This window comes from Sinohyriopsis cumingii, chromosome 18, assembly GCF_028554795.1.
Source record: "Sinohyriopsis cumingii isolate HCF-2022 chromosome 18, ASM2855479v2, whole genome shotgun sequence".
Taxonomy (NCBI): domain Eukaryota; kingdom Metazoa; phylum Mollusca; class Bivalvia; order Unionida; family Unionidae; genus Sinohyriopsis; species Sinohyriopsis cumingii.
The window spans coordinates 100,540,772-100,556,023 of NC_142978.1; the positions used below are offsets into that span (position 1 = coordinate 100,540,772).

Genomic DNA, 15,252 nt, shown 5'->3' on the forward strand with positions numbered 1-15,252 from the left:
CAGTTCTATAGTCAGGATTGTGCTGATGTGCTGTTAAACACTACATACCTATCATGGAAAAACTGCACCTCCATTTTCTTCACTTCATAGAATTGGATGCTGATGAAAATTTTAAGGATTGCAGTAAATATTTATTTAAATTTTCATCTGTAAAAATATTGTTTTAGAAAGCATACTACTCATAATTTCAAAGCATTGGTCATGGAAGTGAAGGTTTTTAGAATACCCTCAATATAGACTTCCTATTAAGGACCACTGAGAAAAGTTATACTGGCTTAAATCCAGGACTTGACAAAGGTAAAAAGTTCATGCATTGACTATCTTTTCATCTTTTCCTTAGCACAAGTAATAATACATGTAGGTACTTGTATGTTTCAAATTTAGATGGTAGTAAAGGGGACTGTGGAAAAGAACCTTGGGTTTACCTCAAGCTGATGTCAGGAACCCAAGATGGCACATTAATATGAAACTTTAAGTAGAAGGGAGGGTAAGAGAGATGTCTTTAGCAATTTGAGTACTTTTGTTGAAGGAGGGGCACTTTTTCAGAAGAAAAGAAACGGCCATTTTTTGGGATTTGATAATGTTGATAAAATTTGGACTTCCATTATTTTAGAAGAGGAACTAGATCAAAGCAATTTCATGTTTATCCTACATTAAATAATCAGAAAATAATTGAAGTAGATAACAATGCAGTTTGAAGGAGGTGTTTTAGAGACGCAAAGGTTAGGGATTTAGAAGGGCAAGGGGAGGACTAGAAGAGCAACGAGAGCAGAGAATGTGGGGAGCACCCCTTTATTTCTTGCTGGATCATTGGTTTAAAATGTCACTTTTTTATGCATTATTTATTCTCGTTTGTGAGGTATTTTTATAGTCTGGCTTTACAAAACTATTAAGTCATAATATATATTGACCACCCCGGAGGCCCTGAGTGGTTAGAGCTTCCGCTTTGGATGTGTGTGGTCATGTGTTCGAACCCAGCCAAGTCATACTAAAGACTTCTAAAAATGGTACTAAGCACTCAACATTAAGAGGTTAGCATTAGGACTGGTCAGCCAGGTGTCAGGATAATGTGACTGGGTGGTACATCATGCTACATGTCTGCTGCATGATGGCCCCAGTGCTAGAAATTACTAAAATCTGCCACACTGCGAACATCGTGACTGAAAAATTAAAGCTATGTTAAAAATCCAAATCAACACACACACACACACACACACACACACACACACACACACACACACACACACACACACACACACACACACACACACACATATTAAGTCATAATATATAGTAGCCCACTGGACTACCTGAATTCAGTATGTATTAGTGTTGTTGTCACTGTACTTCACTTGCATAATTAGACGAGCCAGAGAGTTTTTCATTTACACATTTAATTCATTATGAACCTTTCTAGTTCTATAGGCTGTCTGACTCCTGCAACTTATAACTGATCATAATGGACCTCTGAGGAAGCATTTTCTGAAGACCTTTGTGGACTTAATGCTGATCTCAGCTTATGGTCAGATGGTGTTAACTGCAGTTATTTGTCTTACTCTAGTATACAGACCAAAATTGCACAAAATAGCCATATATCCACTATCCACTCACTTTTTTGGGGTAAGATTTAATGTGTATTAGAATTTCTAAGAAAATTGTATTCATGAGAAATTACTTTTAAATTAATTTCTTTATGAGCTAATTAATTCCTAATTACACTAACATCATTGCTCAGTTTTGACAGTGACAGTAATTTGCACCTACTAAAAGAGTTGGAGATTTCACAACAAATGGTCACTAAAAATAAATGTTTGGCTATAAAGGGAATTTTTATCATTGGTTTTTTTTAAGTCTACAAACACACACCATCCCACCAGTAATGATTTCTCTATTCATTGGCATAATTGCCTAATTGTAACATCTCCCACTGGGGGCAGATTGGCTATATACAACACCCTATTTTACAGGAAATTAACAATAAATGCAGATGTACCAATCTATCATAGCCAACTACTAAATTTATTAAGAGAGTTTTGACCGTTCCGGTGGCCTAGTGGTTAGAGTGTCTGCCTTGGATGTGGGAGGTCATGGGTTTGAACCCCGGCCGAGTCATATCAAAAACATAAAAATTGTAATAGCAGCTTCCTTGCTAGGATCTCAGCATTAGGAGGTTAGTGTTAGGACTGGTTGATCTGATATCAGGATAATGTGACTGGGTGGGACATCATGGTACATGTCTATAGCATGATGCCCCAGTGCAAGACATCACTGTAAACTGCCACACTTCAGACATCATAGTGATATGACTGAAAAATTGTTAAGCCTACGTTAAAAATCCAGATTACACACACATTAAGAGAGTTTCAGAAATTATATACAAATGTACATGTGTAACTTCTAATCTTCGACAGACAGCCACAATACCGACATTGACCAGAAACAATTAAATTTCCCGTAAAATAGTACCTCAGACCAAGCATTCTTCTAGTTCATTGGACTGTCAGAATGTAATATATGATAGTCCAGGCCTAGCACTCTTTTATCGGGTATCCTCAATATACAGTAGGCCGGACCAAACATTCTTTTACCTCATTGGTCCACCAGAATTCAGTATATTGTAGCTCCAACCCATCTCTATGGTAGCTACTGAATTTGGGTACAAGATTTGCTGTAGACATTTGAGACATCAATAGCATATGCTTAAATGCCATTCGAACAATGATATTGAACAAAACACCTTCGTCTATTGTAGGATGGGCAAATCAATAATTTGGCTCACACTGTTAACTAGGTATTATAGATTTGGAATTGATCATTCAGTTGTAAATAGGAATGGCTGTAGATTACCAAAGTCAAACCAAGCTCAATGTTCGGAAGTGACATCTTTATTAAAATAAATGTGGTAAGTCTGCATCATGCTGCCTTTCATTGCTTGTGTAATTCCTGTCCAAATTTTCATTGAGTTACATTGCATCTATTATAATTGACTGGCTTTGGCTTTCACAGGTTATGTTACATCCTTAGCGGGAGCTGATGGTTACTGCAGATTTTTATTCAAATGTGACTTGTTAGAATTTGAGATTAACTTTAGCAATTTCATAATGTTGGATATGATTGCTATTAAATGTTTGTGAATTGTATGTACTTTGAAAAATTATTATTTATTTCATAAGTAGCTGTTTGTTAACCTGAAAAATAATTAGCAAAACATTTACATGAAATTATGCCAGTACAGTGGACGGTCTGTACCAGTTACCATACAGCTGTCACTTATTCATAATTGTAAAACTGCAGATATAAAATGTTGCTTACCTTTAGCATTCACTTTTTATTAGTTTAAAAAAAATGAATACTGTACAGTCAGCAGTAAATGGCAAGTTGTGCATTAACAAGTTCTATGAAACAACAGGTGCAAATTCCTATGCAGGCTCAGGAATTTCAAATAGCATGATATACTCTCTAATGTTGTCGTAGAGACAGCAGCTGTGGTGGCAGTGTGGTTAGTATGCCAAATTCAGACATGGGACCAATAACATTTGTGATTGCAATTGATTGTAATCGATTACAGTGTGAGCTGTAATTCTAATTTTAATCATATTCATTGATTTCAGAAGCTCTATAATCGTAATCAGAGTTGTCCTTCATTGGCAGTGTAATCACAGAGTAATCATGTTTACAGATGATTACAACCCAAAAAATTGCTAATTATATTCGCAATAAAACTAAGAATAATAAAAATATCCATAAACAAAAGACCTTGAATGTTGATTATTACAATAAGTAATGTGTAACTTTAGGTGGCCAATACACAAGCTATTGTAATCATAATCGTAATAATAATCATCCCTCTGTTGTTGTTGTTGTAGAGTTTAATGCCATTTTTCAGCACAAGATAGGCTATACATGGCAGCCAGCATAAATGGTAGAGGAAGAAACTGGGAAAACCCCAGAAAGAACCACTGACCCATGAGAAGCTACTGGCAAGCTTTCTCACATACCCACATTAGCAGAAACTGAGACTCAAACCACGCAGACAGATGTGAGATGGCAGTGGTCCGTAACGTTGATCGCTTTACACATGGCCACTCAGGGCCCCTCTGATCCCCCTGTAATCATAATCATAATTGCTATCATGGTTTCCAAATAAAGTGTGATCATAATTATAATCATCAGTGCCAAACAACCTGTAGTTGTAATCATAATTGTAATCAAGCACCTATAATTGACCCCCACGCCTGAATTGCCAGACTTGTGACCATCGAGTGTGGGTTTTGACTCCCAACATCAGGTCAGTCAGGGTTGGCTACCCTACCATGGTGTGTCCTTAGGCAAGGTGCTTTACTCCAGTTGCCTTGGCAATCAATTACTTATTTGTGTTACTGTGCCTTAAAACAATCCAAACCTCCAATAAACCTGTCAACAAATTTTATGTATGACAGGACAACTGTTCTATCAAGTTGTCTTTTTTATCTTCTGTGTATTTTTCTTGTTTTTGCTGGCAGTTATTGTATTTTATATATTGACTTGACAGTTACAGTTTAATATGGTTTTACCAGATGCACTTATCTGTGGCAGTAATCACTGCAGATGTTACTGTTTGGTGAAGTCCTGTATCTTGTTTACAAATTTTTAGACTGTTGTATATTGTAACGAGGCATGTAACTTATATTGTAACAGGGCATGTAACTTATATTGTAACGGGGCATGTAACTTATATTGTAATGGGCATGTAACATATTGTAACGGGGCATGTAACATATTGTACTGGGCATGTAACTTATATTGTAACGGGGCATGTAACATATTGTACTGTGCATGTAACTTATATTGTAACGGAGCATGTAACTTCACTATATAGAAAAACCAATTACATTGAATCTGATGGTCATTTTGAAATCTAGTTATTGCTACTCTCTTGAAAGGATGGCCAACATTGGTTTTTCACTAAAGACATTTAATAGGTCCTAAATAAAAATGGTGCTGATCTGACATCCAGTATGCCTGCCATGGCATCCATCTTGAAAAGCTTGTTATCTCTACTCTTCCTGAATGGATGGTCATATCAACATGGGATTTTCACTGAAAGACTTCTTAAGGTGCCTAGTTGATCCAAATGAAAATGGTGTCAATATGATGTCCAATATGGCCACCATAGTGGCATATTGAAAATCTTGTTATGGCTACTCCACCTAAATGGATGGTCATATCAAAATGGGGTTTTACTAATAGACTCCTGATGATGTCTAATTGGTTTTAAGTGAAAATAGTGCTGATCTGAAATTGTCCAAAAGAGCTGCCAGAGCAGTCATTTTGACAATTTTGTTATTGATACTCCTCCTGAATGGAAAATATTATCTTGATTCTTTCCCAAATGAATGGCATATCAACATGTCTTCACCAATTGACCTCTTATGATACCTAGTTGGTCCTAAATGAAAATGGTACCAGTAGTACATCTACTATGGCTACCGCAGTGATCGTCTAAATGTCTTGTCACTACTCCTCCTGAATGCATGATCATTATTACATGGGATTATTACTCCTCTTGAATGGATGATCATTATAACATGGGGTTATTACTCCTCCTGAATGCATGATCATTATAACATGGGGTTATTACTCCTCCTGAATGCATGATCATTATTACATGGGGTTTTCACCAAAAGGCTTCTTATGATGTCTGCTTTGACCTAGATGAAAATGGTGTAACATTTAAAATGTGTACCACATGGGCTAGTTTGAAAATTTTGTTATAACTGAAGAATATCAAAGATCGTTTAAACACTTAACAGTTAAAAGGAAGACATGGTATTATCTTGAATTCCAGACATTTTTTTTTTTTGCCCAGTGCACTGTCAGTCCCTTTAGGGGACTCCTGTTTAGTAGTAGTTTCTCCAAAGAGGCAGTAGGCTCACTTCCAATATATTTCCCCTTTAACAGACCCCCTTCCCCTTTTTGGCCTCAGATATAGGTTTCCTATGCAGACAAGGTTATGCTATGAGCTTATCTTAAAATCATGTCCTTAGCATAGGTTGATCTTAGACATGCCATCAGTTGGGAACAGAATTTGATTGATTTTACATCAGTTCCTCTTGTGGCATGGGGAAAATAAAATCAGATTTGCTGTGAAAGATGTTCTTTTTCTATATTTTAAATTGACATTTTGAAATCCATAGTGACACCTAATTGTATCATACTCTCAGATTTCCAAACTTTAAGTAGATAATGGTGCAAAGCATGAGAGATGTATCAACCAAGTGAACCCACAGAGTACTCTTGTAGCAACTTTTATTTTACTTCAGTCAGAAATAAAAAAAGAGCAATAAAAGGGAGACTAATATTGGTAAATTGAAACTTTCAGTATGAAGTAACCATCCTATAAAAAATATGATCTATGTCTATATTTTTGACAGATTCGACGTATCTGTCAATATATTTTTTGTGCGCTTTATAAATTGTACAACCTTTATTTTATAAGGAATGGCTTGTTCTATTCAATCAAGAATGTTCCAAGAGAGAATTCACCAAGACCGTATTCCTTTTGCAGGCATCTGCATGTTGTCATTTGCATGTATCACAAAAACTTTCGAAGGGATGGGGATATATATATATATATATATATATATATATATATATATATATATATATATATATATATATATATAATGCAGACTTTTTTTCAGAGGATGAGTTACAAATGAGAACTAATGTATCTTAAAGCCTTCTAATATGTACAAATAAATTACAAGCTAATAATACTATATTCACATAGACAAACACACACCGTATATAAGCAACTAGTCACATAAATGCTACATTGCTGCAGAAATGAAAATGAAGCATAAGAGATGGGTGGTGAAACAAGTACTTCATTATGTACACCGTTACTTTAAGTATACCATATTTTATATTTTTTTTTTTATGATACACCTATTAAGGAAGTAAGAGGCGCTTGAAGCTGATTTAATATGAAGTGGAATGTTATTTCAAACAAGCACATATAAAAATTGAAAGCTAATTTTGAATAGTTCCATTTTTAACTTTGGTACTTTGAAATCCTTTTAATGATCATAGATTTGGGGTTCCAGTAGATTCTCTTTCTTAAAAAATGGTTCTTAGGACAGTTTGGGGCAGATTTTGTAAACACCTTGTACATTATTTTGGACTTTCTCAAAAATATTCTTTCATGTATTGGTAATATTTTGAATTTAAGCATTGCAATTTGAATATTTTTATTTTGCTGAACAACATTATTATACATAACCTTTATGGAGTCTGGACATTTGTCTCATATTTGGTGCCCCGAGTGGCCGAGTGGTCTAAAGCGCTCACCATTCTGGATCACTGCCATCTCACCTCTGTCTGTGTGGGTTCGAGTCCAAGGCTCGGCTAGCGTTGGTACATGGGAAAGCCTGCCAGTAGCTTCTCATGGGTCAGTGGTTCTTCCTTGGGTTTTCCAGCGTTCTTCCTCCACCAGTTATACTGGCTGCCATGTATAGCCTATCTTGTGCTGAAATATGGCATTAAAAGAACAACAACATGTCTCATATTTGTAGTAGTAAGTGTTCCACCAAATTATATTACAGTAGTCAAGATGCTTTTAAATTTAGCTTTTGTAAAAAGTGACTCCTTAGTGTAATGGAGTGAAAGCTCCATTTTCCTTTGGACTCAAAGGTAAGAGTTTATTTTCTTTCCAGTATAATTTATGAAATGCCATTGCAGGTTACTGTCTACAAATATTCCAAGAATTCTGTTTGAAAATGTAATTTTCAGATCTGTGTTATCATAGAGAATGTGTTGCATATCAGTATACAGTCTTGCTCATTTCTGTTGTGTAGGTATCAACAAGACTTTTGGTTTGTACTTATTGATAATCATGCCATTTTCCTCATTTTCCATGCACCGTAGTCTGTTGAGAACAGTTTGAAAGATTTTTTCAACTGCCACTTGCTTGCTATGAGTAGCAAAGAAACTGACTGTAACATCACTTTTGGCGTAATGTTTGCTTGGTCGAGAGGGTATAGGAATCAGTGCTTACAGGCAAGGTGATAGGTGCCATTTATCAATGAACTCTGGTTCAAATCTCCATAGAGTATGAATTAAAATTCTCAAATCTGTGTGATTGATATATATATATATATATATATATACATACGATTGATACCATAATCCTGACCTACAGGCAAGGTGATAGGTGCCATTTATCAATGAACTCTGGTTCAAATCTCCATAGAGTATGAATTAAAATTCTCAAATCTGTGTGATTGATATATATACATATATATATATATATATATATATATATATATATATATATATATATACACCATTGATACCATAATCCTGACCTACCATCAAGACAACCCCAAAGTAGGTAAAATCATTAGGAAACCCTGGCCCATCGTGGATTCGTCAGACATACTAAAATTAATCCTCCCAAACAAACCTGTAGTAGCCTACCAGAGACCAAAAAACCTCAAGGACATTCTAGTCAGGGCAAAGCTAATGCCAATCACTAATCAAGACCACCCTAGTCAATCTGGCCCCTGTGGTGATAAAAGGTGCAAAACCTGTCAACATATGACAGAGATCAGGACATTTTCTAGCACAGTGACTTGAGAACAATTAAACATACATGGTCCAAACAAAACGTGCAAAACAGAGAATGTAATTAACTCATCACATGTAAGATTTGTAGCCTTCAGTATGTTGGAGAAACTGAAAAGCTGCAAAAAAGGATCAACCTTCATAGATCTGATTGGATGACAAAGAAGCTGTACAGAAGCCTGGTTACAGAACACATCTCTCCCTCCCCCACCTCACTTTCAGTGATATAACAGTTATTGCAATTGCTCACAACCCCAACTGGAGCGAACCCTGGCTGAGTCATACCAGAGACTTACAAAAATGGTACTAACAGCTGCCTCACTTGGTGCTCAGCATTAAGAGGTTAGTGTTAGTACTGGTCGGTGTGGTGTCAGGATAATGTGACTGGGTGGGACATCATGTTATATATCTGTGGCTTGATGCCCCAGTGCTAGACATCACTATAAACTGCCACACTGCAGACATCGTAGCGATATGACTGAAATATTGTTAAAGCTACGTTAAAAATCCTAATCACAAACACACACATCCAACTGGAGTTCCCAAACGAGGAAAGAAAAGGAACCTTACTGGGATACGCCGCCTTAGAACATTGAAACCAAGAAGACTAGAAAAAGACAACCATGCACAAATAAACTTATCTTTTGCAGCCGACACATTTTCTTTTAAATAATTCTCTTAATTTGCTTAATAGCTTATAATTACTACTATAACAATGAAATATCCTGGATATAATTTGTGCTTACATAAATTTACATGAAATGACAGATGTCGGTATGGCTTATCGATTTCTAGGTCAATAAAAATATTTTCAGGCTTCTGCAACATGTTGAGATAAACTTAAGTTGAAACCTAATACATTTAAAGGCTTGATTCCTGTAGAAACAGCCATGTAAAGTTTTGCAAACACAACGTTTTTGTGTTTTATTTGTTTTTCTCGTCTATATTTTGTATTTGCCTTTGAAAAAGACTCATTAAGAGTCGAAAGCACTTAGGCCAGCTAGATACTAGTTTTGCACTGTTCGTAGTCAGTTTATTACATTTATCTTAATCAGTCCCTGACACACTTGATGCCTTCCCGGATCTAGTGCACTTGAAAGGACTGTTATTTGCCATATGATTTATAATATATATATATATATATATATATATATATATATATATATATATATATATATATATATATATATATATATATATATATATATATTAGTGTGATAATTTGGTCACACTATAATGCTGGTTAGAGGAGTTACAGAACTTACTGCCATGTAAGTGAGGTCACATTATACTGAGGTGGGTTCAACATCAAAACTGTTTCCAAAAATGGGATCCGTGAAGTTAGCCATGTTACATTGGGAATGGTGCCATACTGAGGTACCTCAAGGTGAGGTACCACTGTATTTTTTTAAAAGTCAAATTTCAGATTTAAATATTTAAAAAAAAATATAATTTGCAATATTAGTTTAGTGTTGCTGATGATCTGGTGAATAAAAAGCTCTTTGTAATTGGAGGTAGGGTGGTATTGTCCCTCTTTGAACTTTTCTGTGTCTCCCTTTGGCTTCAAGAAGGCAACTATTATGGACACAGCCTTTTCAACCAGGGATGTGTCCAGTGATGATGTTCATGCTGAGAAAGAAGGTCTTGGGTTTTTCAAGAGAATTGGGTTTATGGACTTTGTATTTTATGGACTTTAGCCTTTTGTTTTCTATGCATGTTTTCATATATGCTTGGCACTGTATAGCTAGGATTGTGCTAATGTACCATTACACACATACATACATACATACATACATACATACATACATACATACATACATCCTTTTCTGCATTTATCATATGTGGCAATCATATAGTGGAAACTAATCATATATACAGTACAAAATGGAATCACGCCTTGAAGGGGATTAAAGTAAAAGTCATACTGGTCATGTAGGCATTCAGAACCAAGTGTTTTAGTAAGAGTGTCATTTTTTAGAATTTGATTACATATACCTTTAAATGGCAATTATTCACTTTATTTATATCCTCATAGATCCATATTCCTTTGGAAGGTCATTATTTACACAACCCAAGAAGTACATATGGCAAAATCAATGTTAAATTACGTGCACATTTTTCAGATTAGGTAAACCTAAAGGTGTGATCCAGTACAAATTGGATTGAATGTCACACCCAAAGCAGCTGTTGGTGAAAACAAATTTGTCATACCATGTTATTTGTTGTGATACTGCCCAGCATTATCTTTTCTTGACTTGGCTACCAATGTAAATTTCCATAGTAATCAATAATTTTCATCTGGAAGTTTTTTGATGACATTTAAGGTACAGACCATTCAGAATTGAATAGACTTTGGTTACACTATTTTAGCATTAAGTTTCTGGCCAACAATGAATATTTAATTTAATTTGAATAAATGTGCATACATGACCACATCGACATTCACTCTAACAGGTTTACGATAAAGCATCAAGCTGCCGAGTGTCCAGTCAGTTGTTGAGATAGGATGTAAATTGTCCAGGTATTATTATGTTTGTGCATTTTGTGTTTGCTACATGTACACACATGGAATTTGAAGCCCCGCCCCTTTTTTGAAATAGCATTTATTGATCTTTGAAGCAAACATAGCACCATGTGTACCATTTGCAAAGATTAAAGTGTGAACAAAATTTTCATTTATTACCATGATATGCAAGGGAATAAATGATTTCACTGTCTGTACCGTGTAGTATGGGTTTAAGTTGGCTGGCACGTTTGGCAAGGATCCAGATGATTGTATTACACAGAGGCTGAATCGGACAAGTTCAGTCAATACAATACAACGGTAATTATATCTACACTACTTTTGTGTATTTTGTGTGATGTAGACCATCAAAGTTTGCCTATGTACATGATGTATTCTGTATAACCTTGCAAGTTATTTGGAAAACTTGTCATAAGTATAATTGGTGAATGACTTCTTTTGTTTTTTGTTTTTATTATCAGTTCACCGTCAGCCTCTTCTAAACCTGAAGATATTTTCTATGCAGTTGATTGAATTATGGTTATTCTAGTCCTTTGAATTGATTACCAGATTATGTGGCTTGTAATTTTTGATCATCTGTCATGCAAACTTGAACGTTAGTGAATCTGTCTGTTTTTGGAATTTGAGATTCTTAAATGCTTTATTTTTTTTCAGTGACATCAGCAACCCTTTGGAAAAGCAGTTGAACTGATAAGCCATAGAGACACCAATGTAGCTAGACCATTTAAGAGAATTATGGATTTATAGGCAGTCAGCAGTACTTCGGTAGTGTAGTGTCACACAACTCTTCATTAGACTGTCAGCCAAGGGATAGCTGATTAGGAAGGTATTGGTAAGTACATTCATAGGCTTAAGTCATAAGCTGGTTTAATGGAGTTATTTATAAGGTGGATTGTTCAAACGTGTTACGGTAATTTTTGGATGTATGCAGCCAAGATTATTTTGTTTAAATCCATAATTGTACCATAATAGTGGATGATCTGTGTCATTTGTATGCTGTTAACCTCAGTGAATCAGTGGAAACTTGTGATGCATAGAATCTGGTGTATAACAGCATGTACATTTTAAATGTGGGGTGTATGGATTTGTGTAATATTGGCTTAAACTCATAATATGTTATCATGGACAATTTTGATTTTTGGGCTTTTAAGCCAATGTAATTTTACTAAAGTATTATGAAAGTACATTAGTCAGAAATAGTGTCACTGTAATATATTGGGGAAGTTGGTAGTCTGAAATACAGTATTATTGTAATATATTGGGGAAGTCTGTAGTCAGAAATGCAGTATTATTGTAATATATTGGGGAAGTCAGTAGTCAGAAATATGTTATTATTGTGACATATTGGGGAAGTCGGTAGTTAGAAAAACATTATTATTGTAATATATTGGGGAAGTCAGTAGTCAGAAATATGTTGTTATTGTAACATAGTAGTGAAGTGAATAGTCATAAGTATAGTATCATTGTAACATTGGGTAAGTCAGTGATCAGAAGTACAGTATCATTTTGAGATATCAGGGACTTAAATCAGTAATCAGAAATACAGTATCATTGTAATATGTTAGGGTAGTTGGTAATCTGAAATACAGTATCATTGTAACATATTAGGGAAATTGGTTGTCAGAAGTACAGTATCATTGTAACATACAGGGGAAGTCAGTAGTCCAAAGTACAGTATCATTGTGAGATATCCAGGTAGTCAGGAGTCAGATGTATAGTATTTTTGTAACAGATTAGGGAAGTCAGTAATCAGAAGTATAATATCATTGTGAGATATCAGTGAAGTCAGTAGTCAGATTTACCACAGTATTATTGTGACATACTAGGGTAGTTAGGAGTTCAGTATCACTGTACAGTATTGGAGAAGTCAGTAGCCAGAAATACAGTGTTTATAGGTTACTGCATTTGTATGGGAAAATATGAACGTGTTTTTCGGATGGAATACTACACGAACTTGGGAGTCCAGTATATCCTTCTGACAAAACGAGTTCATATTTTGAAGCAGCAAGGGAGTGCAGCAAGGGAGAAGCATGTTGACATCTGCAAGTGTGTTTCTGTTCTGTCATTGAATATTTGAAATCATAATGTGGGAATAATATGAAGTCTTTCACTTGCAATTATCAAAAAGATGGTATGGAATGGTTTATTTCGTTTTGAGTACAGTATGGAGGATGTAATTGCACGTGGATTATAGTCCAAATTATAGTACAGTTTCAAAAGGTGTAATCAAGCTTGAGAACCCATGACATGGCTCATATAATTCGGATTTGCAGAACTAAAAACTAAGAAAGTACATTTTGAGGAAATTCAGGCTGTAAAACTGTAAATATACTTTTTGCCATTCTTATTACCAGCTAAAGGAGACAGTTTATGCCTTCTCACTTGCATGTTTTTTGTAGCTACCCAGCAATTGTAGTCTATTGCCCAACTAAATCCGAAACAGTGTCAAAAAAGTTAACACGGAATGTAGCAAAGTAGCTGGTTTGTGGCAGTACACGAAACATCTGCTTCAGTTCATTCAGAAACAAATTTAATCAACCAAACATAAAGGGCCTACTATGTGAGTCTGCATGATTTGTTTACAAATCAAAAGTGCTGGCGTCTGCGTCCATTGTTTACTTACAATAGAAAGTAGTTCTTTTATGAGTGCAGTATGACTTGTGAACATGAGTTCAATATTGTAAAATACTGCACAATTCTGACAATGCAAAGTTAACGGCAAAAAAAATGAGCATATAATAATATATAGTATAAGGCAAGTCAGTAGTCAGAAGTACAGTTATCATGGTAACATATTAGGGTAGTCTCACTGGAACATGTTTTGATCCATGGAATTGAAAAGGGACCAATTTTTTGGATGCATGGAAATTCCAGCCCGTATATTTGTATGATGCATGTTGATTTGGACTGGAGTATCACCATTAATTTCCTACTGAGTTTGTGCTGTCCATAACTAATTTAATGCATGTGATGGTGATTGACATTGCTCAACTACTGTATACACCTTATCAGCCAATAATATTTCACCTATGGAAAATCAATATGAACTGGGCAGAGCTAGTAGGTTATGATGCCTTACTTCGGTGTGCATAATCAATCAAGGTTGGATTGTTTTGTGATTATCTTTGATGTTTGCTGTGGTAAGAGGAAGAGGGAAATATTACAACTTAAATGGATTAATGTTTGATCCAATATCAGCATTTGTTTGATTGCCCATTAGATTGTCATCAGTTGTCAAATTGGACAAACTTTAATTGTGTTTCTCTGGCGTTCAGTTGGCGAAATATTTAGAAATTCAGAATCAAATTATGACTCAATTAAACGGATTAATTTCTGATCAGATATTGGTGTTTGATTATGAAATAAATTATACTAGTCAGACAAAGCTGTGAAAAATATGGCATCTCACAAAGCCAGTTGTCAAAGGTAAGTGGACAAACTTTAATCGCGTTTTATTAGCAATTGATTTGCTTCATTTGGTGAAATGTTTAAAAGTTCTCAGTGAATACAGTGTGACTCCAGTTTAACACAGTAGTTGGGGTTCATAGAACCTGACCATGTTATAGACCGAACCATGTTATAACCAGCCAAATCAGGTAGCTGAGGAAAATGGTGCATTTACCTAAAATATTGCATTTGCAGGGGTGGGGTGAGGTGGGGTAATACAAGTGGGCGCAAAGATACCTGCTTTTGATTAAATGAAGAAACTAGTGTGAAAAACACTTGTATATTGACAACTTACATTTGTGTAGTACAATCCATAGTCCGTTAAGTACTATACTTGTATGTAATAAATCCATGAATTCGAGTATAGATCATATGTTATAAACTTCATGTATGGCTCACATCCCATTACAAAAAAACAACACATATTTATATAAAAAATGGTAGTCCTCATTTTGAGCTCTATCCGATTGTCATTTAACAATTCTTTAACAATTCACTACAGTTGTCGCAAGTAGCACATGGCTATAGCTGTTTACATGCTACATGTACATGTACAAAAATTGGCCTAGATTTTGGTCTGCTGCAGATAGTATCATCTTGCATGGGCTACCCAGGGGATGAGGTTATTGATAGGGAAATGAAAACTGTAGCAAATTAAAAAGTTTCACAAACAT

At 35.2% G+C, this 15,252-nt stretch overlaps 1 protein-coding gene across 3 annotated transcripts in view; it reads left to right on the forward strand.

Moving 5' to 3' along the window:
• LOC149777593 (rabphilin-3A-like) overlaps positions 1 to 15,252 on the forward strand; it is a 149,358-nt gene that overhangs the window by 28,308 nt on the left and 105,798 nt on the right. For all 3 annotated transcript variants that reach the window (XM_089942235.1, XM_089942234.1, XM_089942236.1), the window contains exon 2: positions 11,786 to 11,963. The gene's annotated coding sequence lies outside the window, so the exon portion shown is untranslated. The remainder of the gene's footprint in view (positions 1 to 11,785; positions 11,964 to 15,252) is intronic.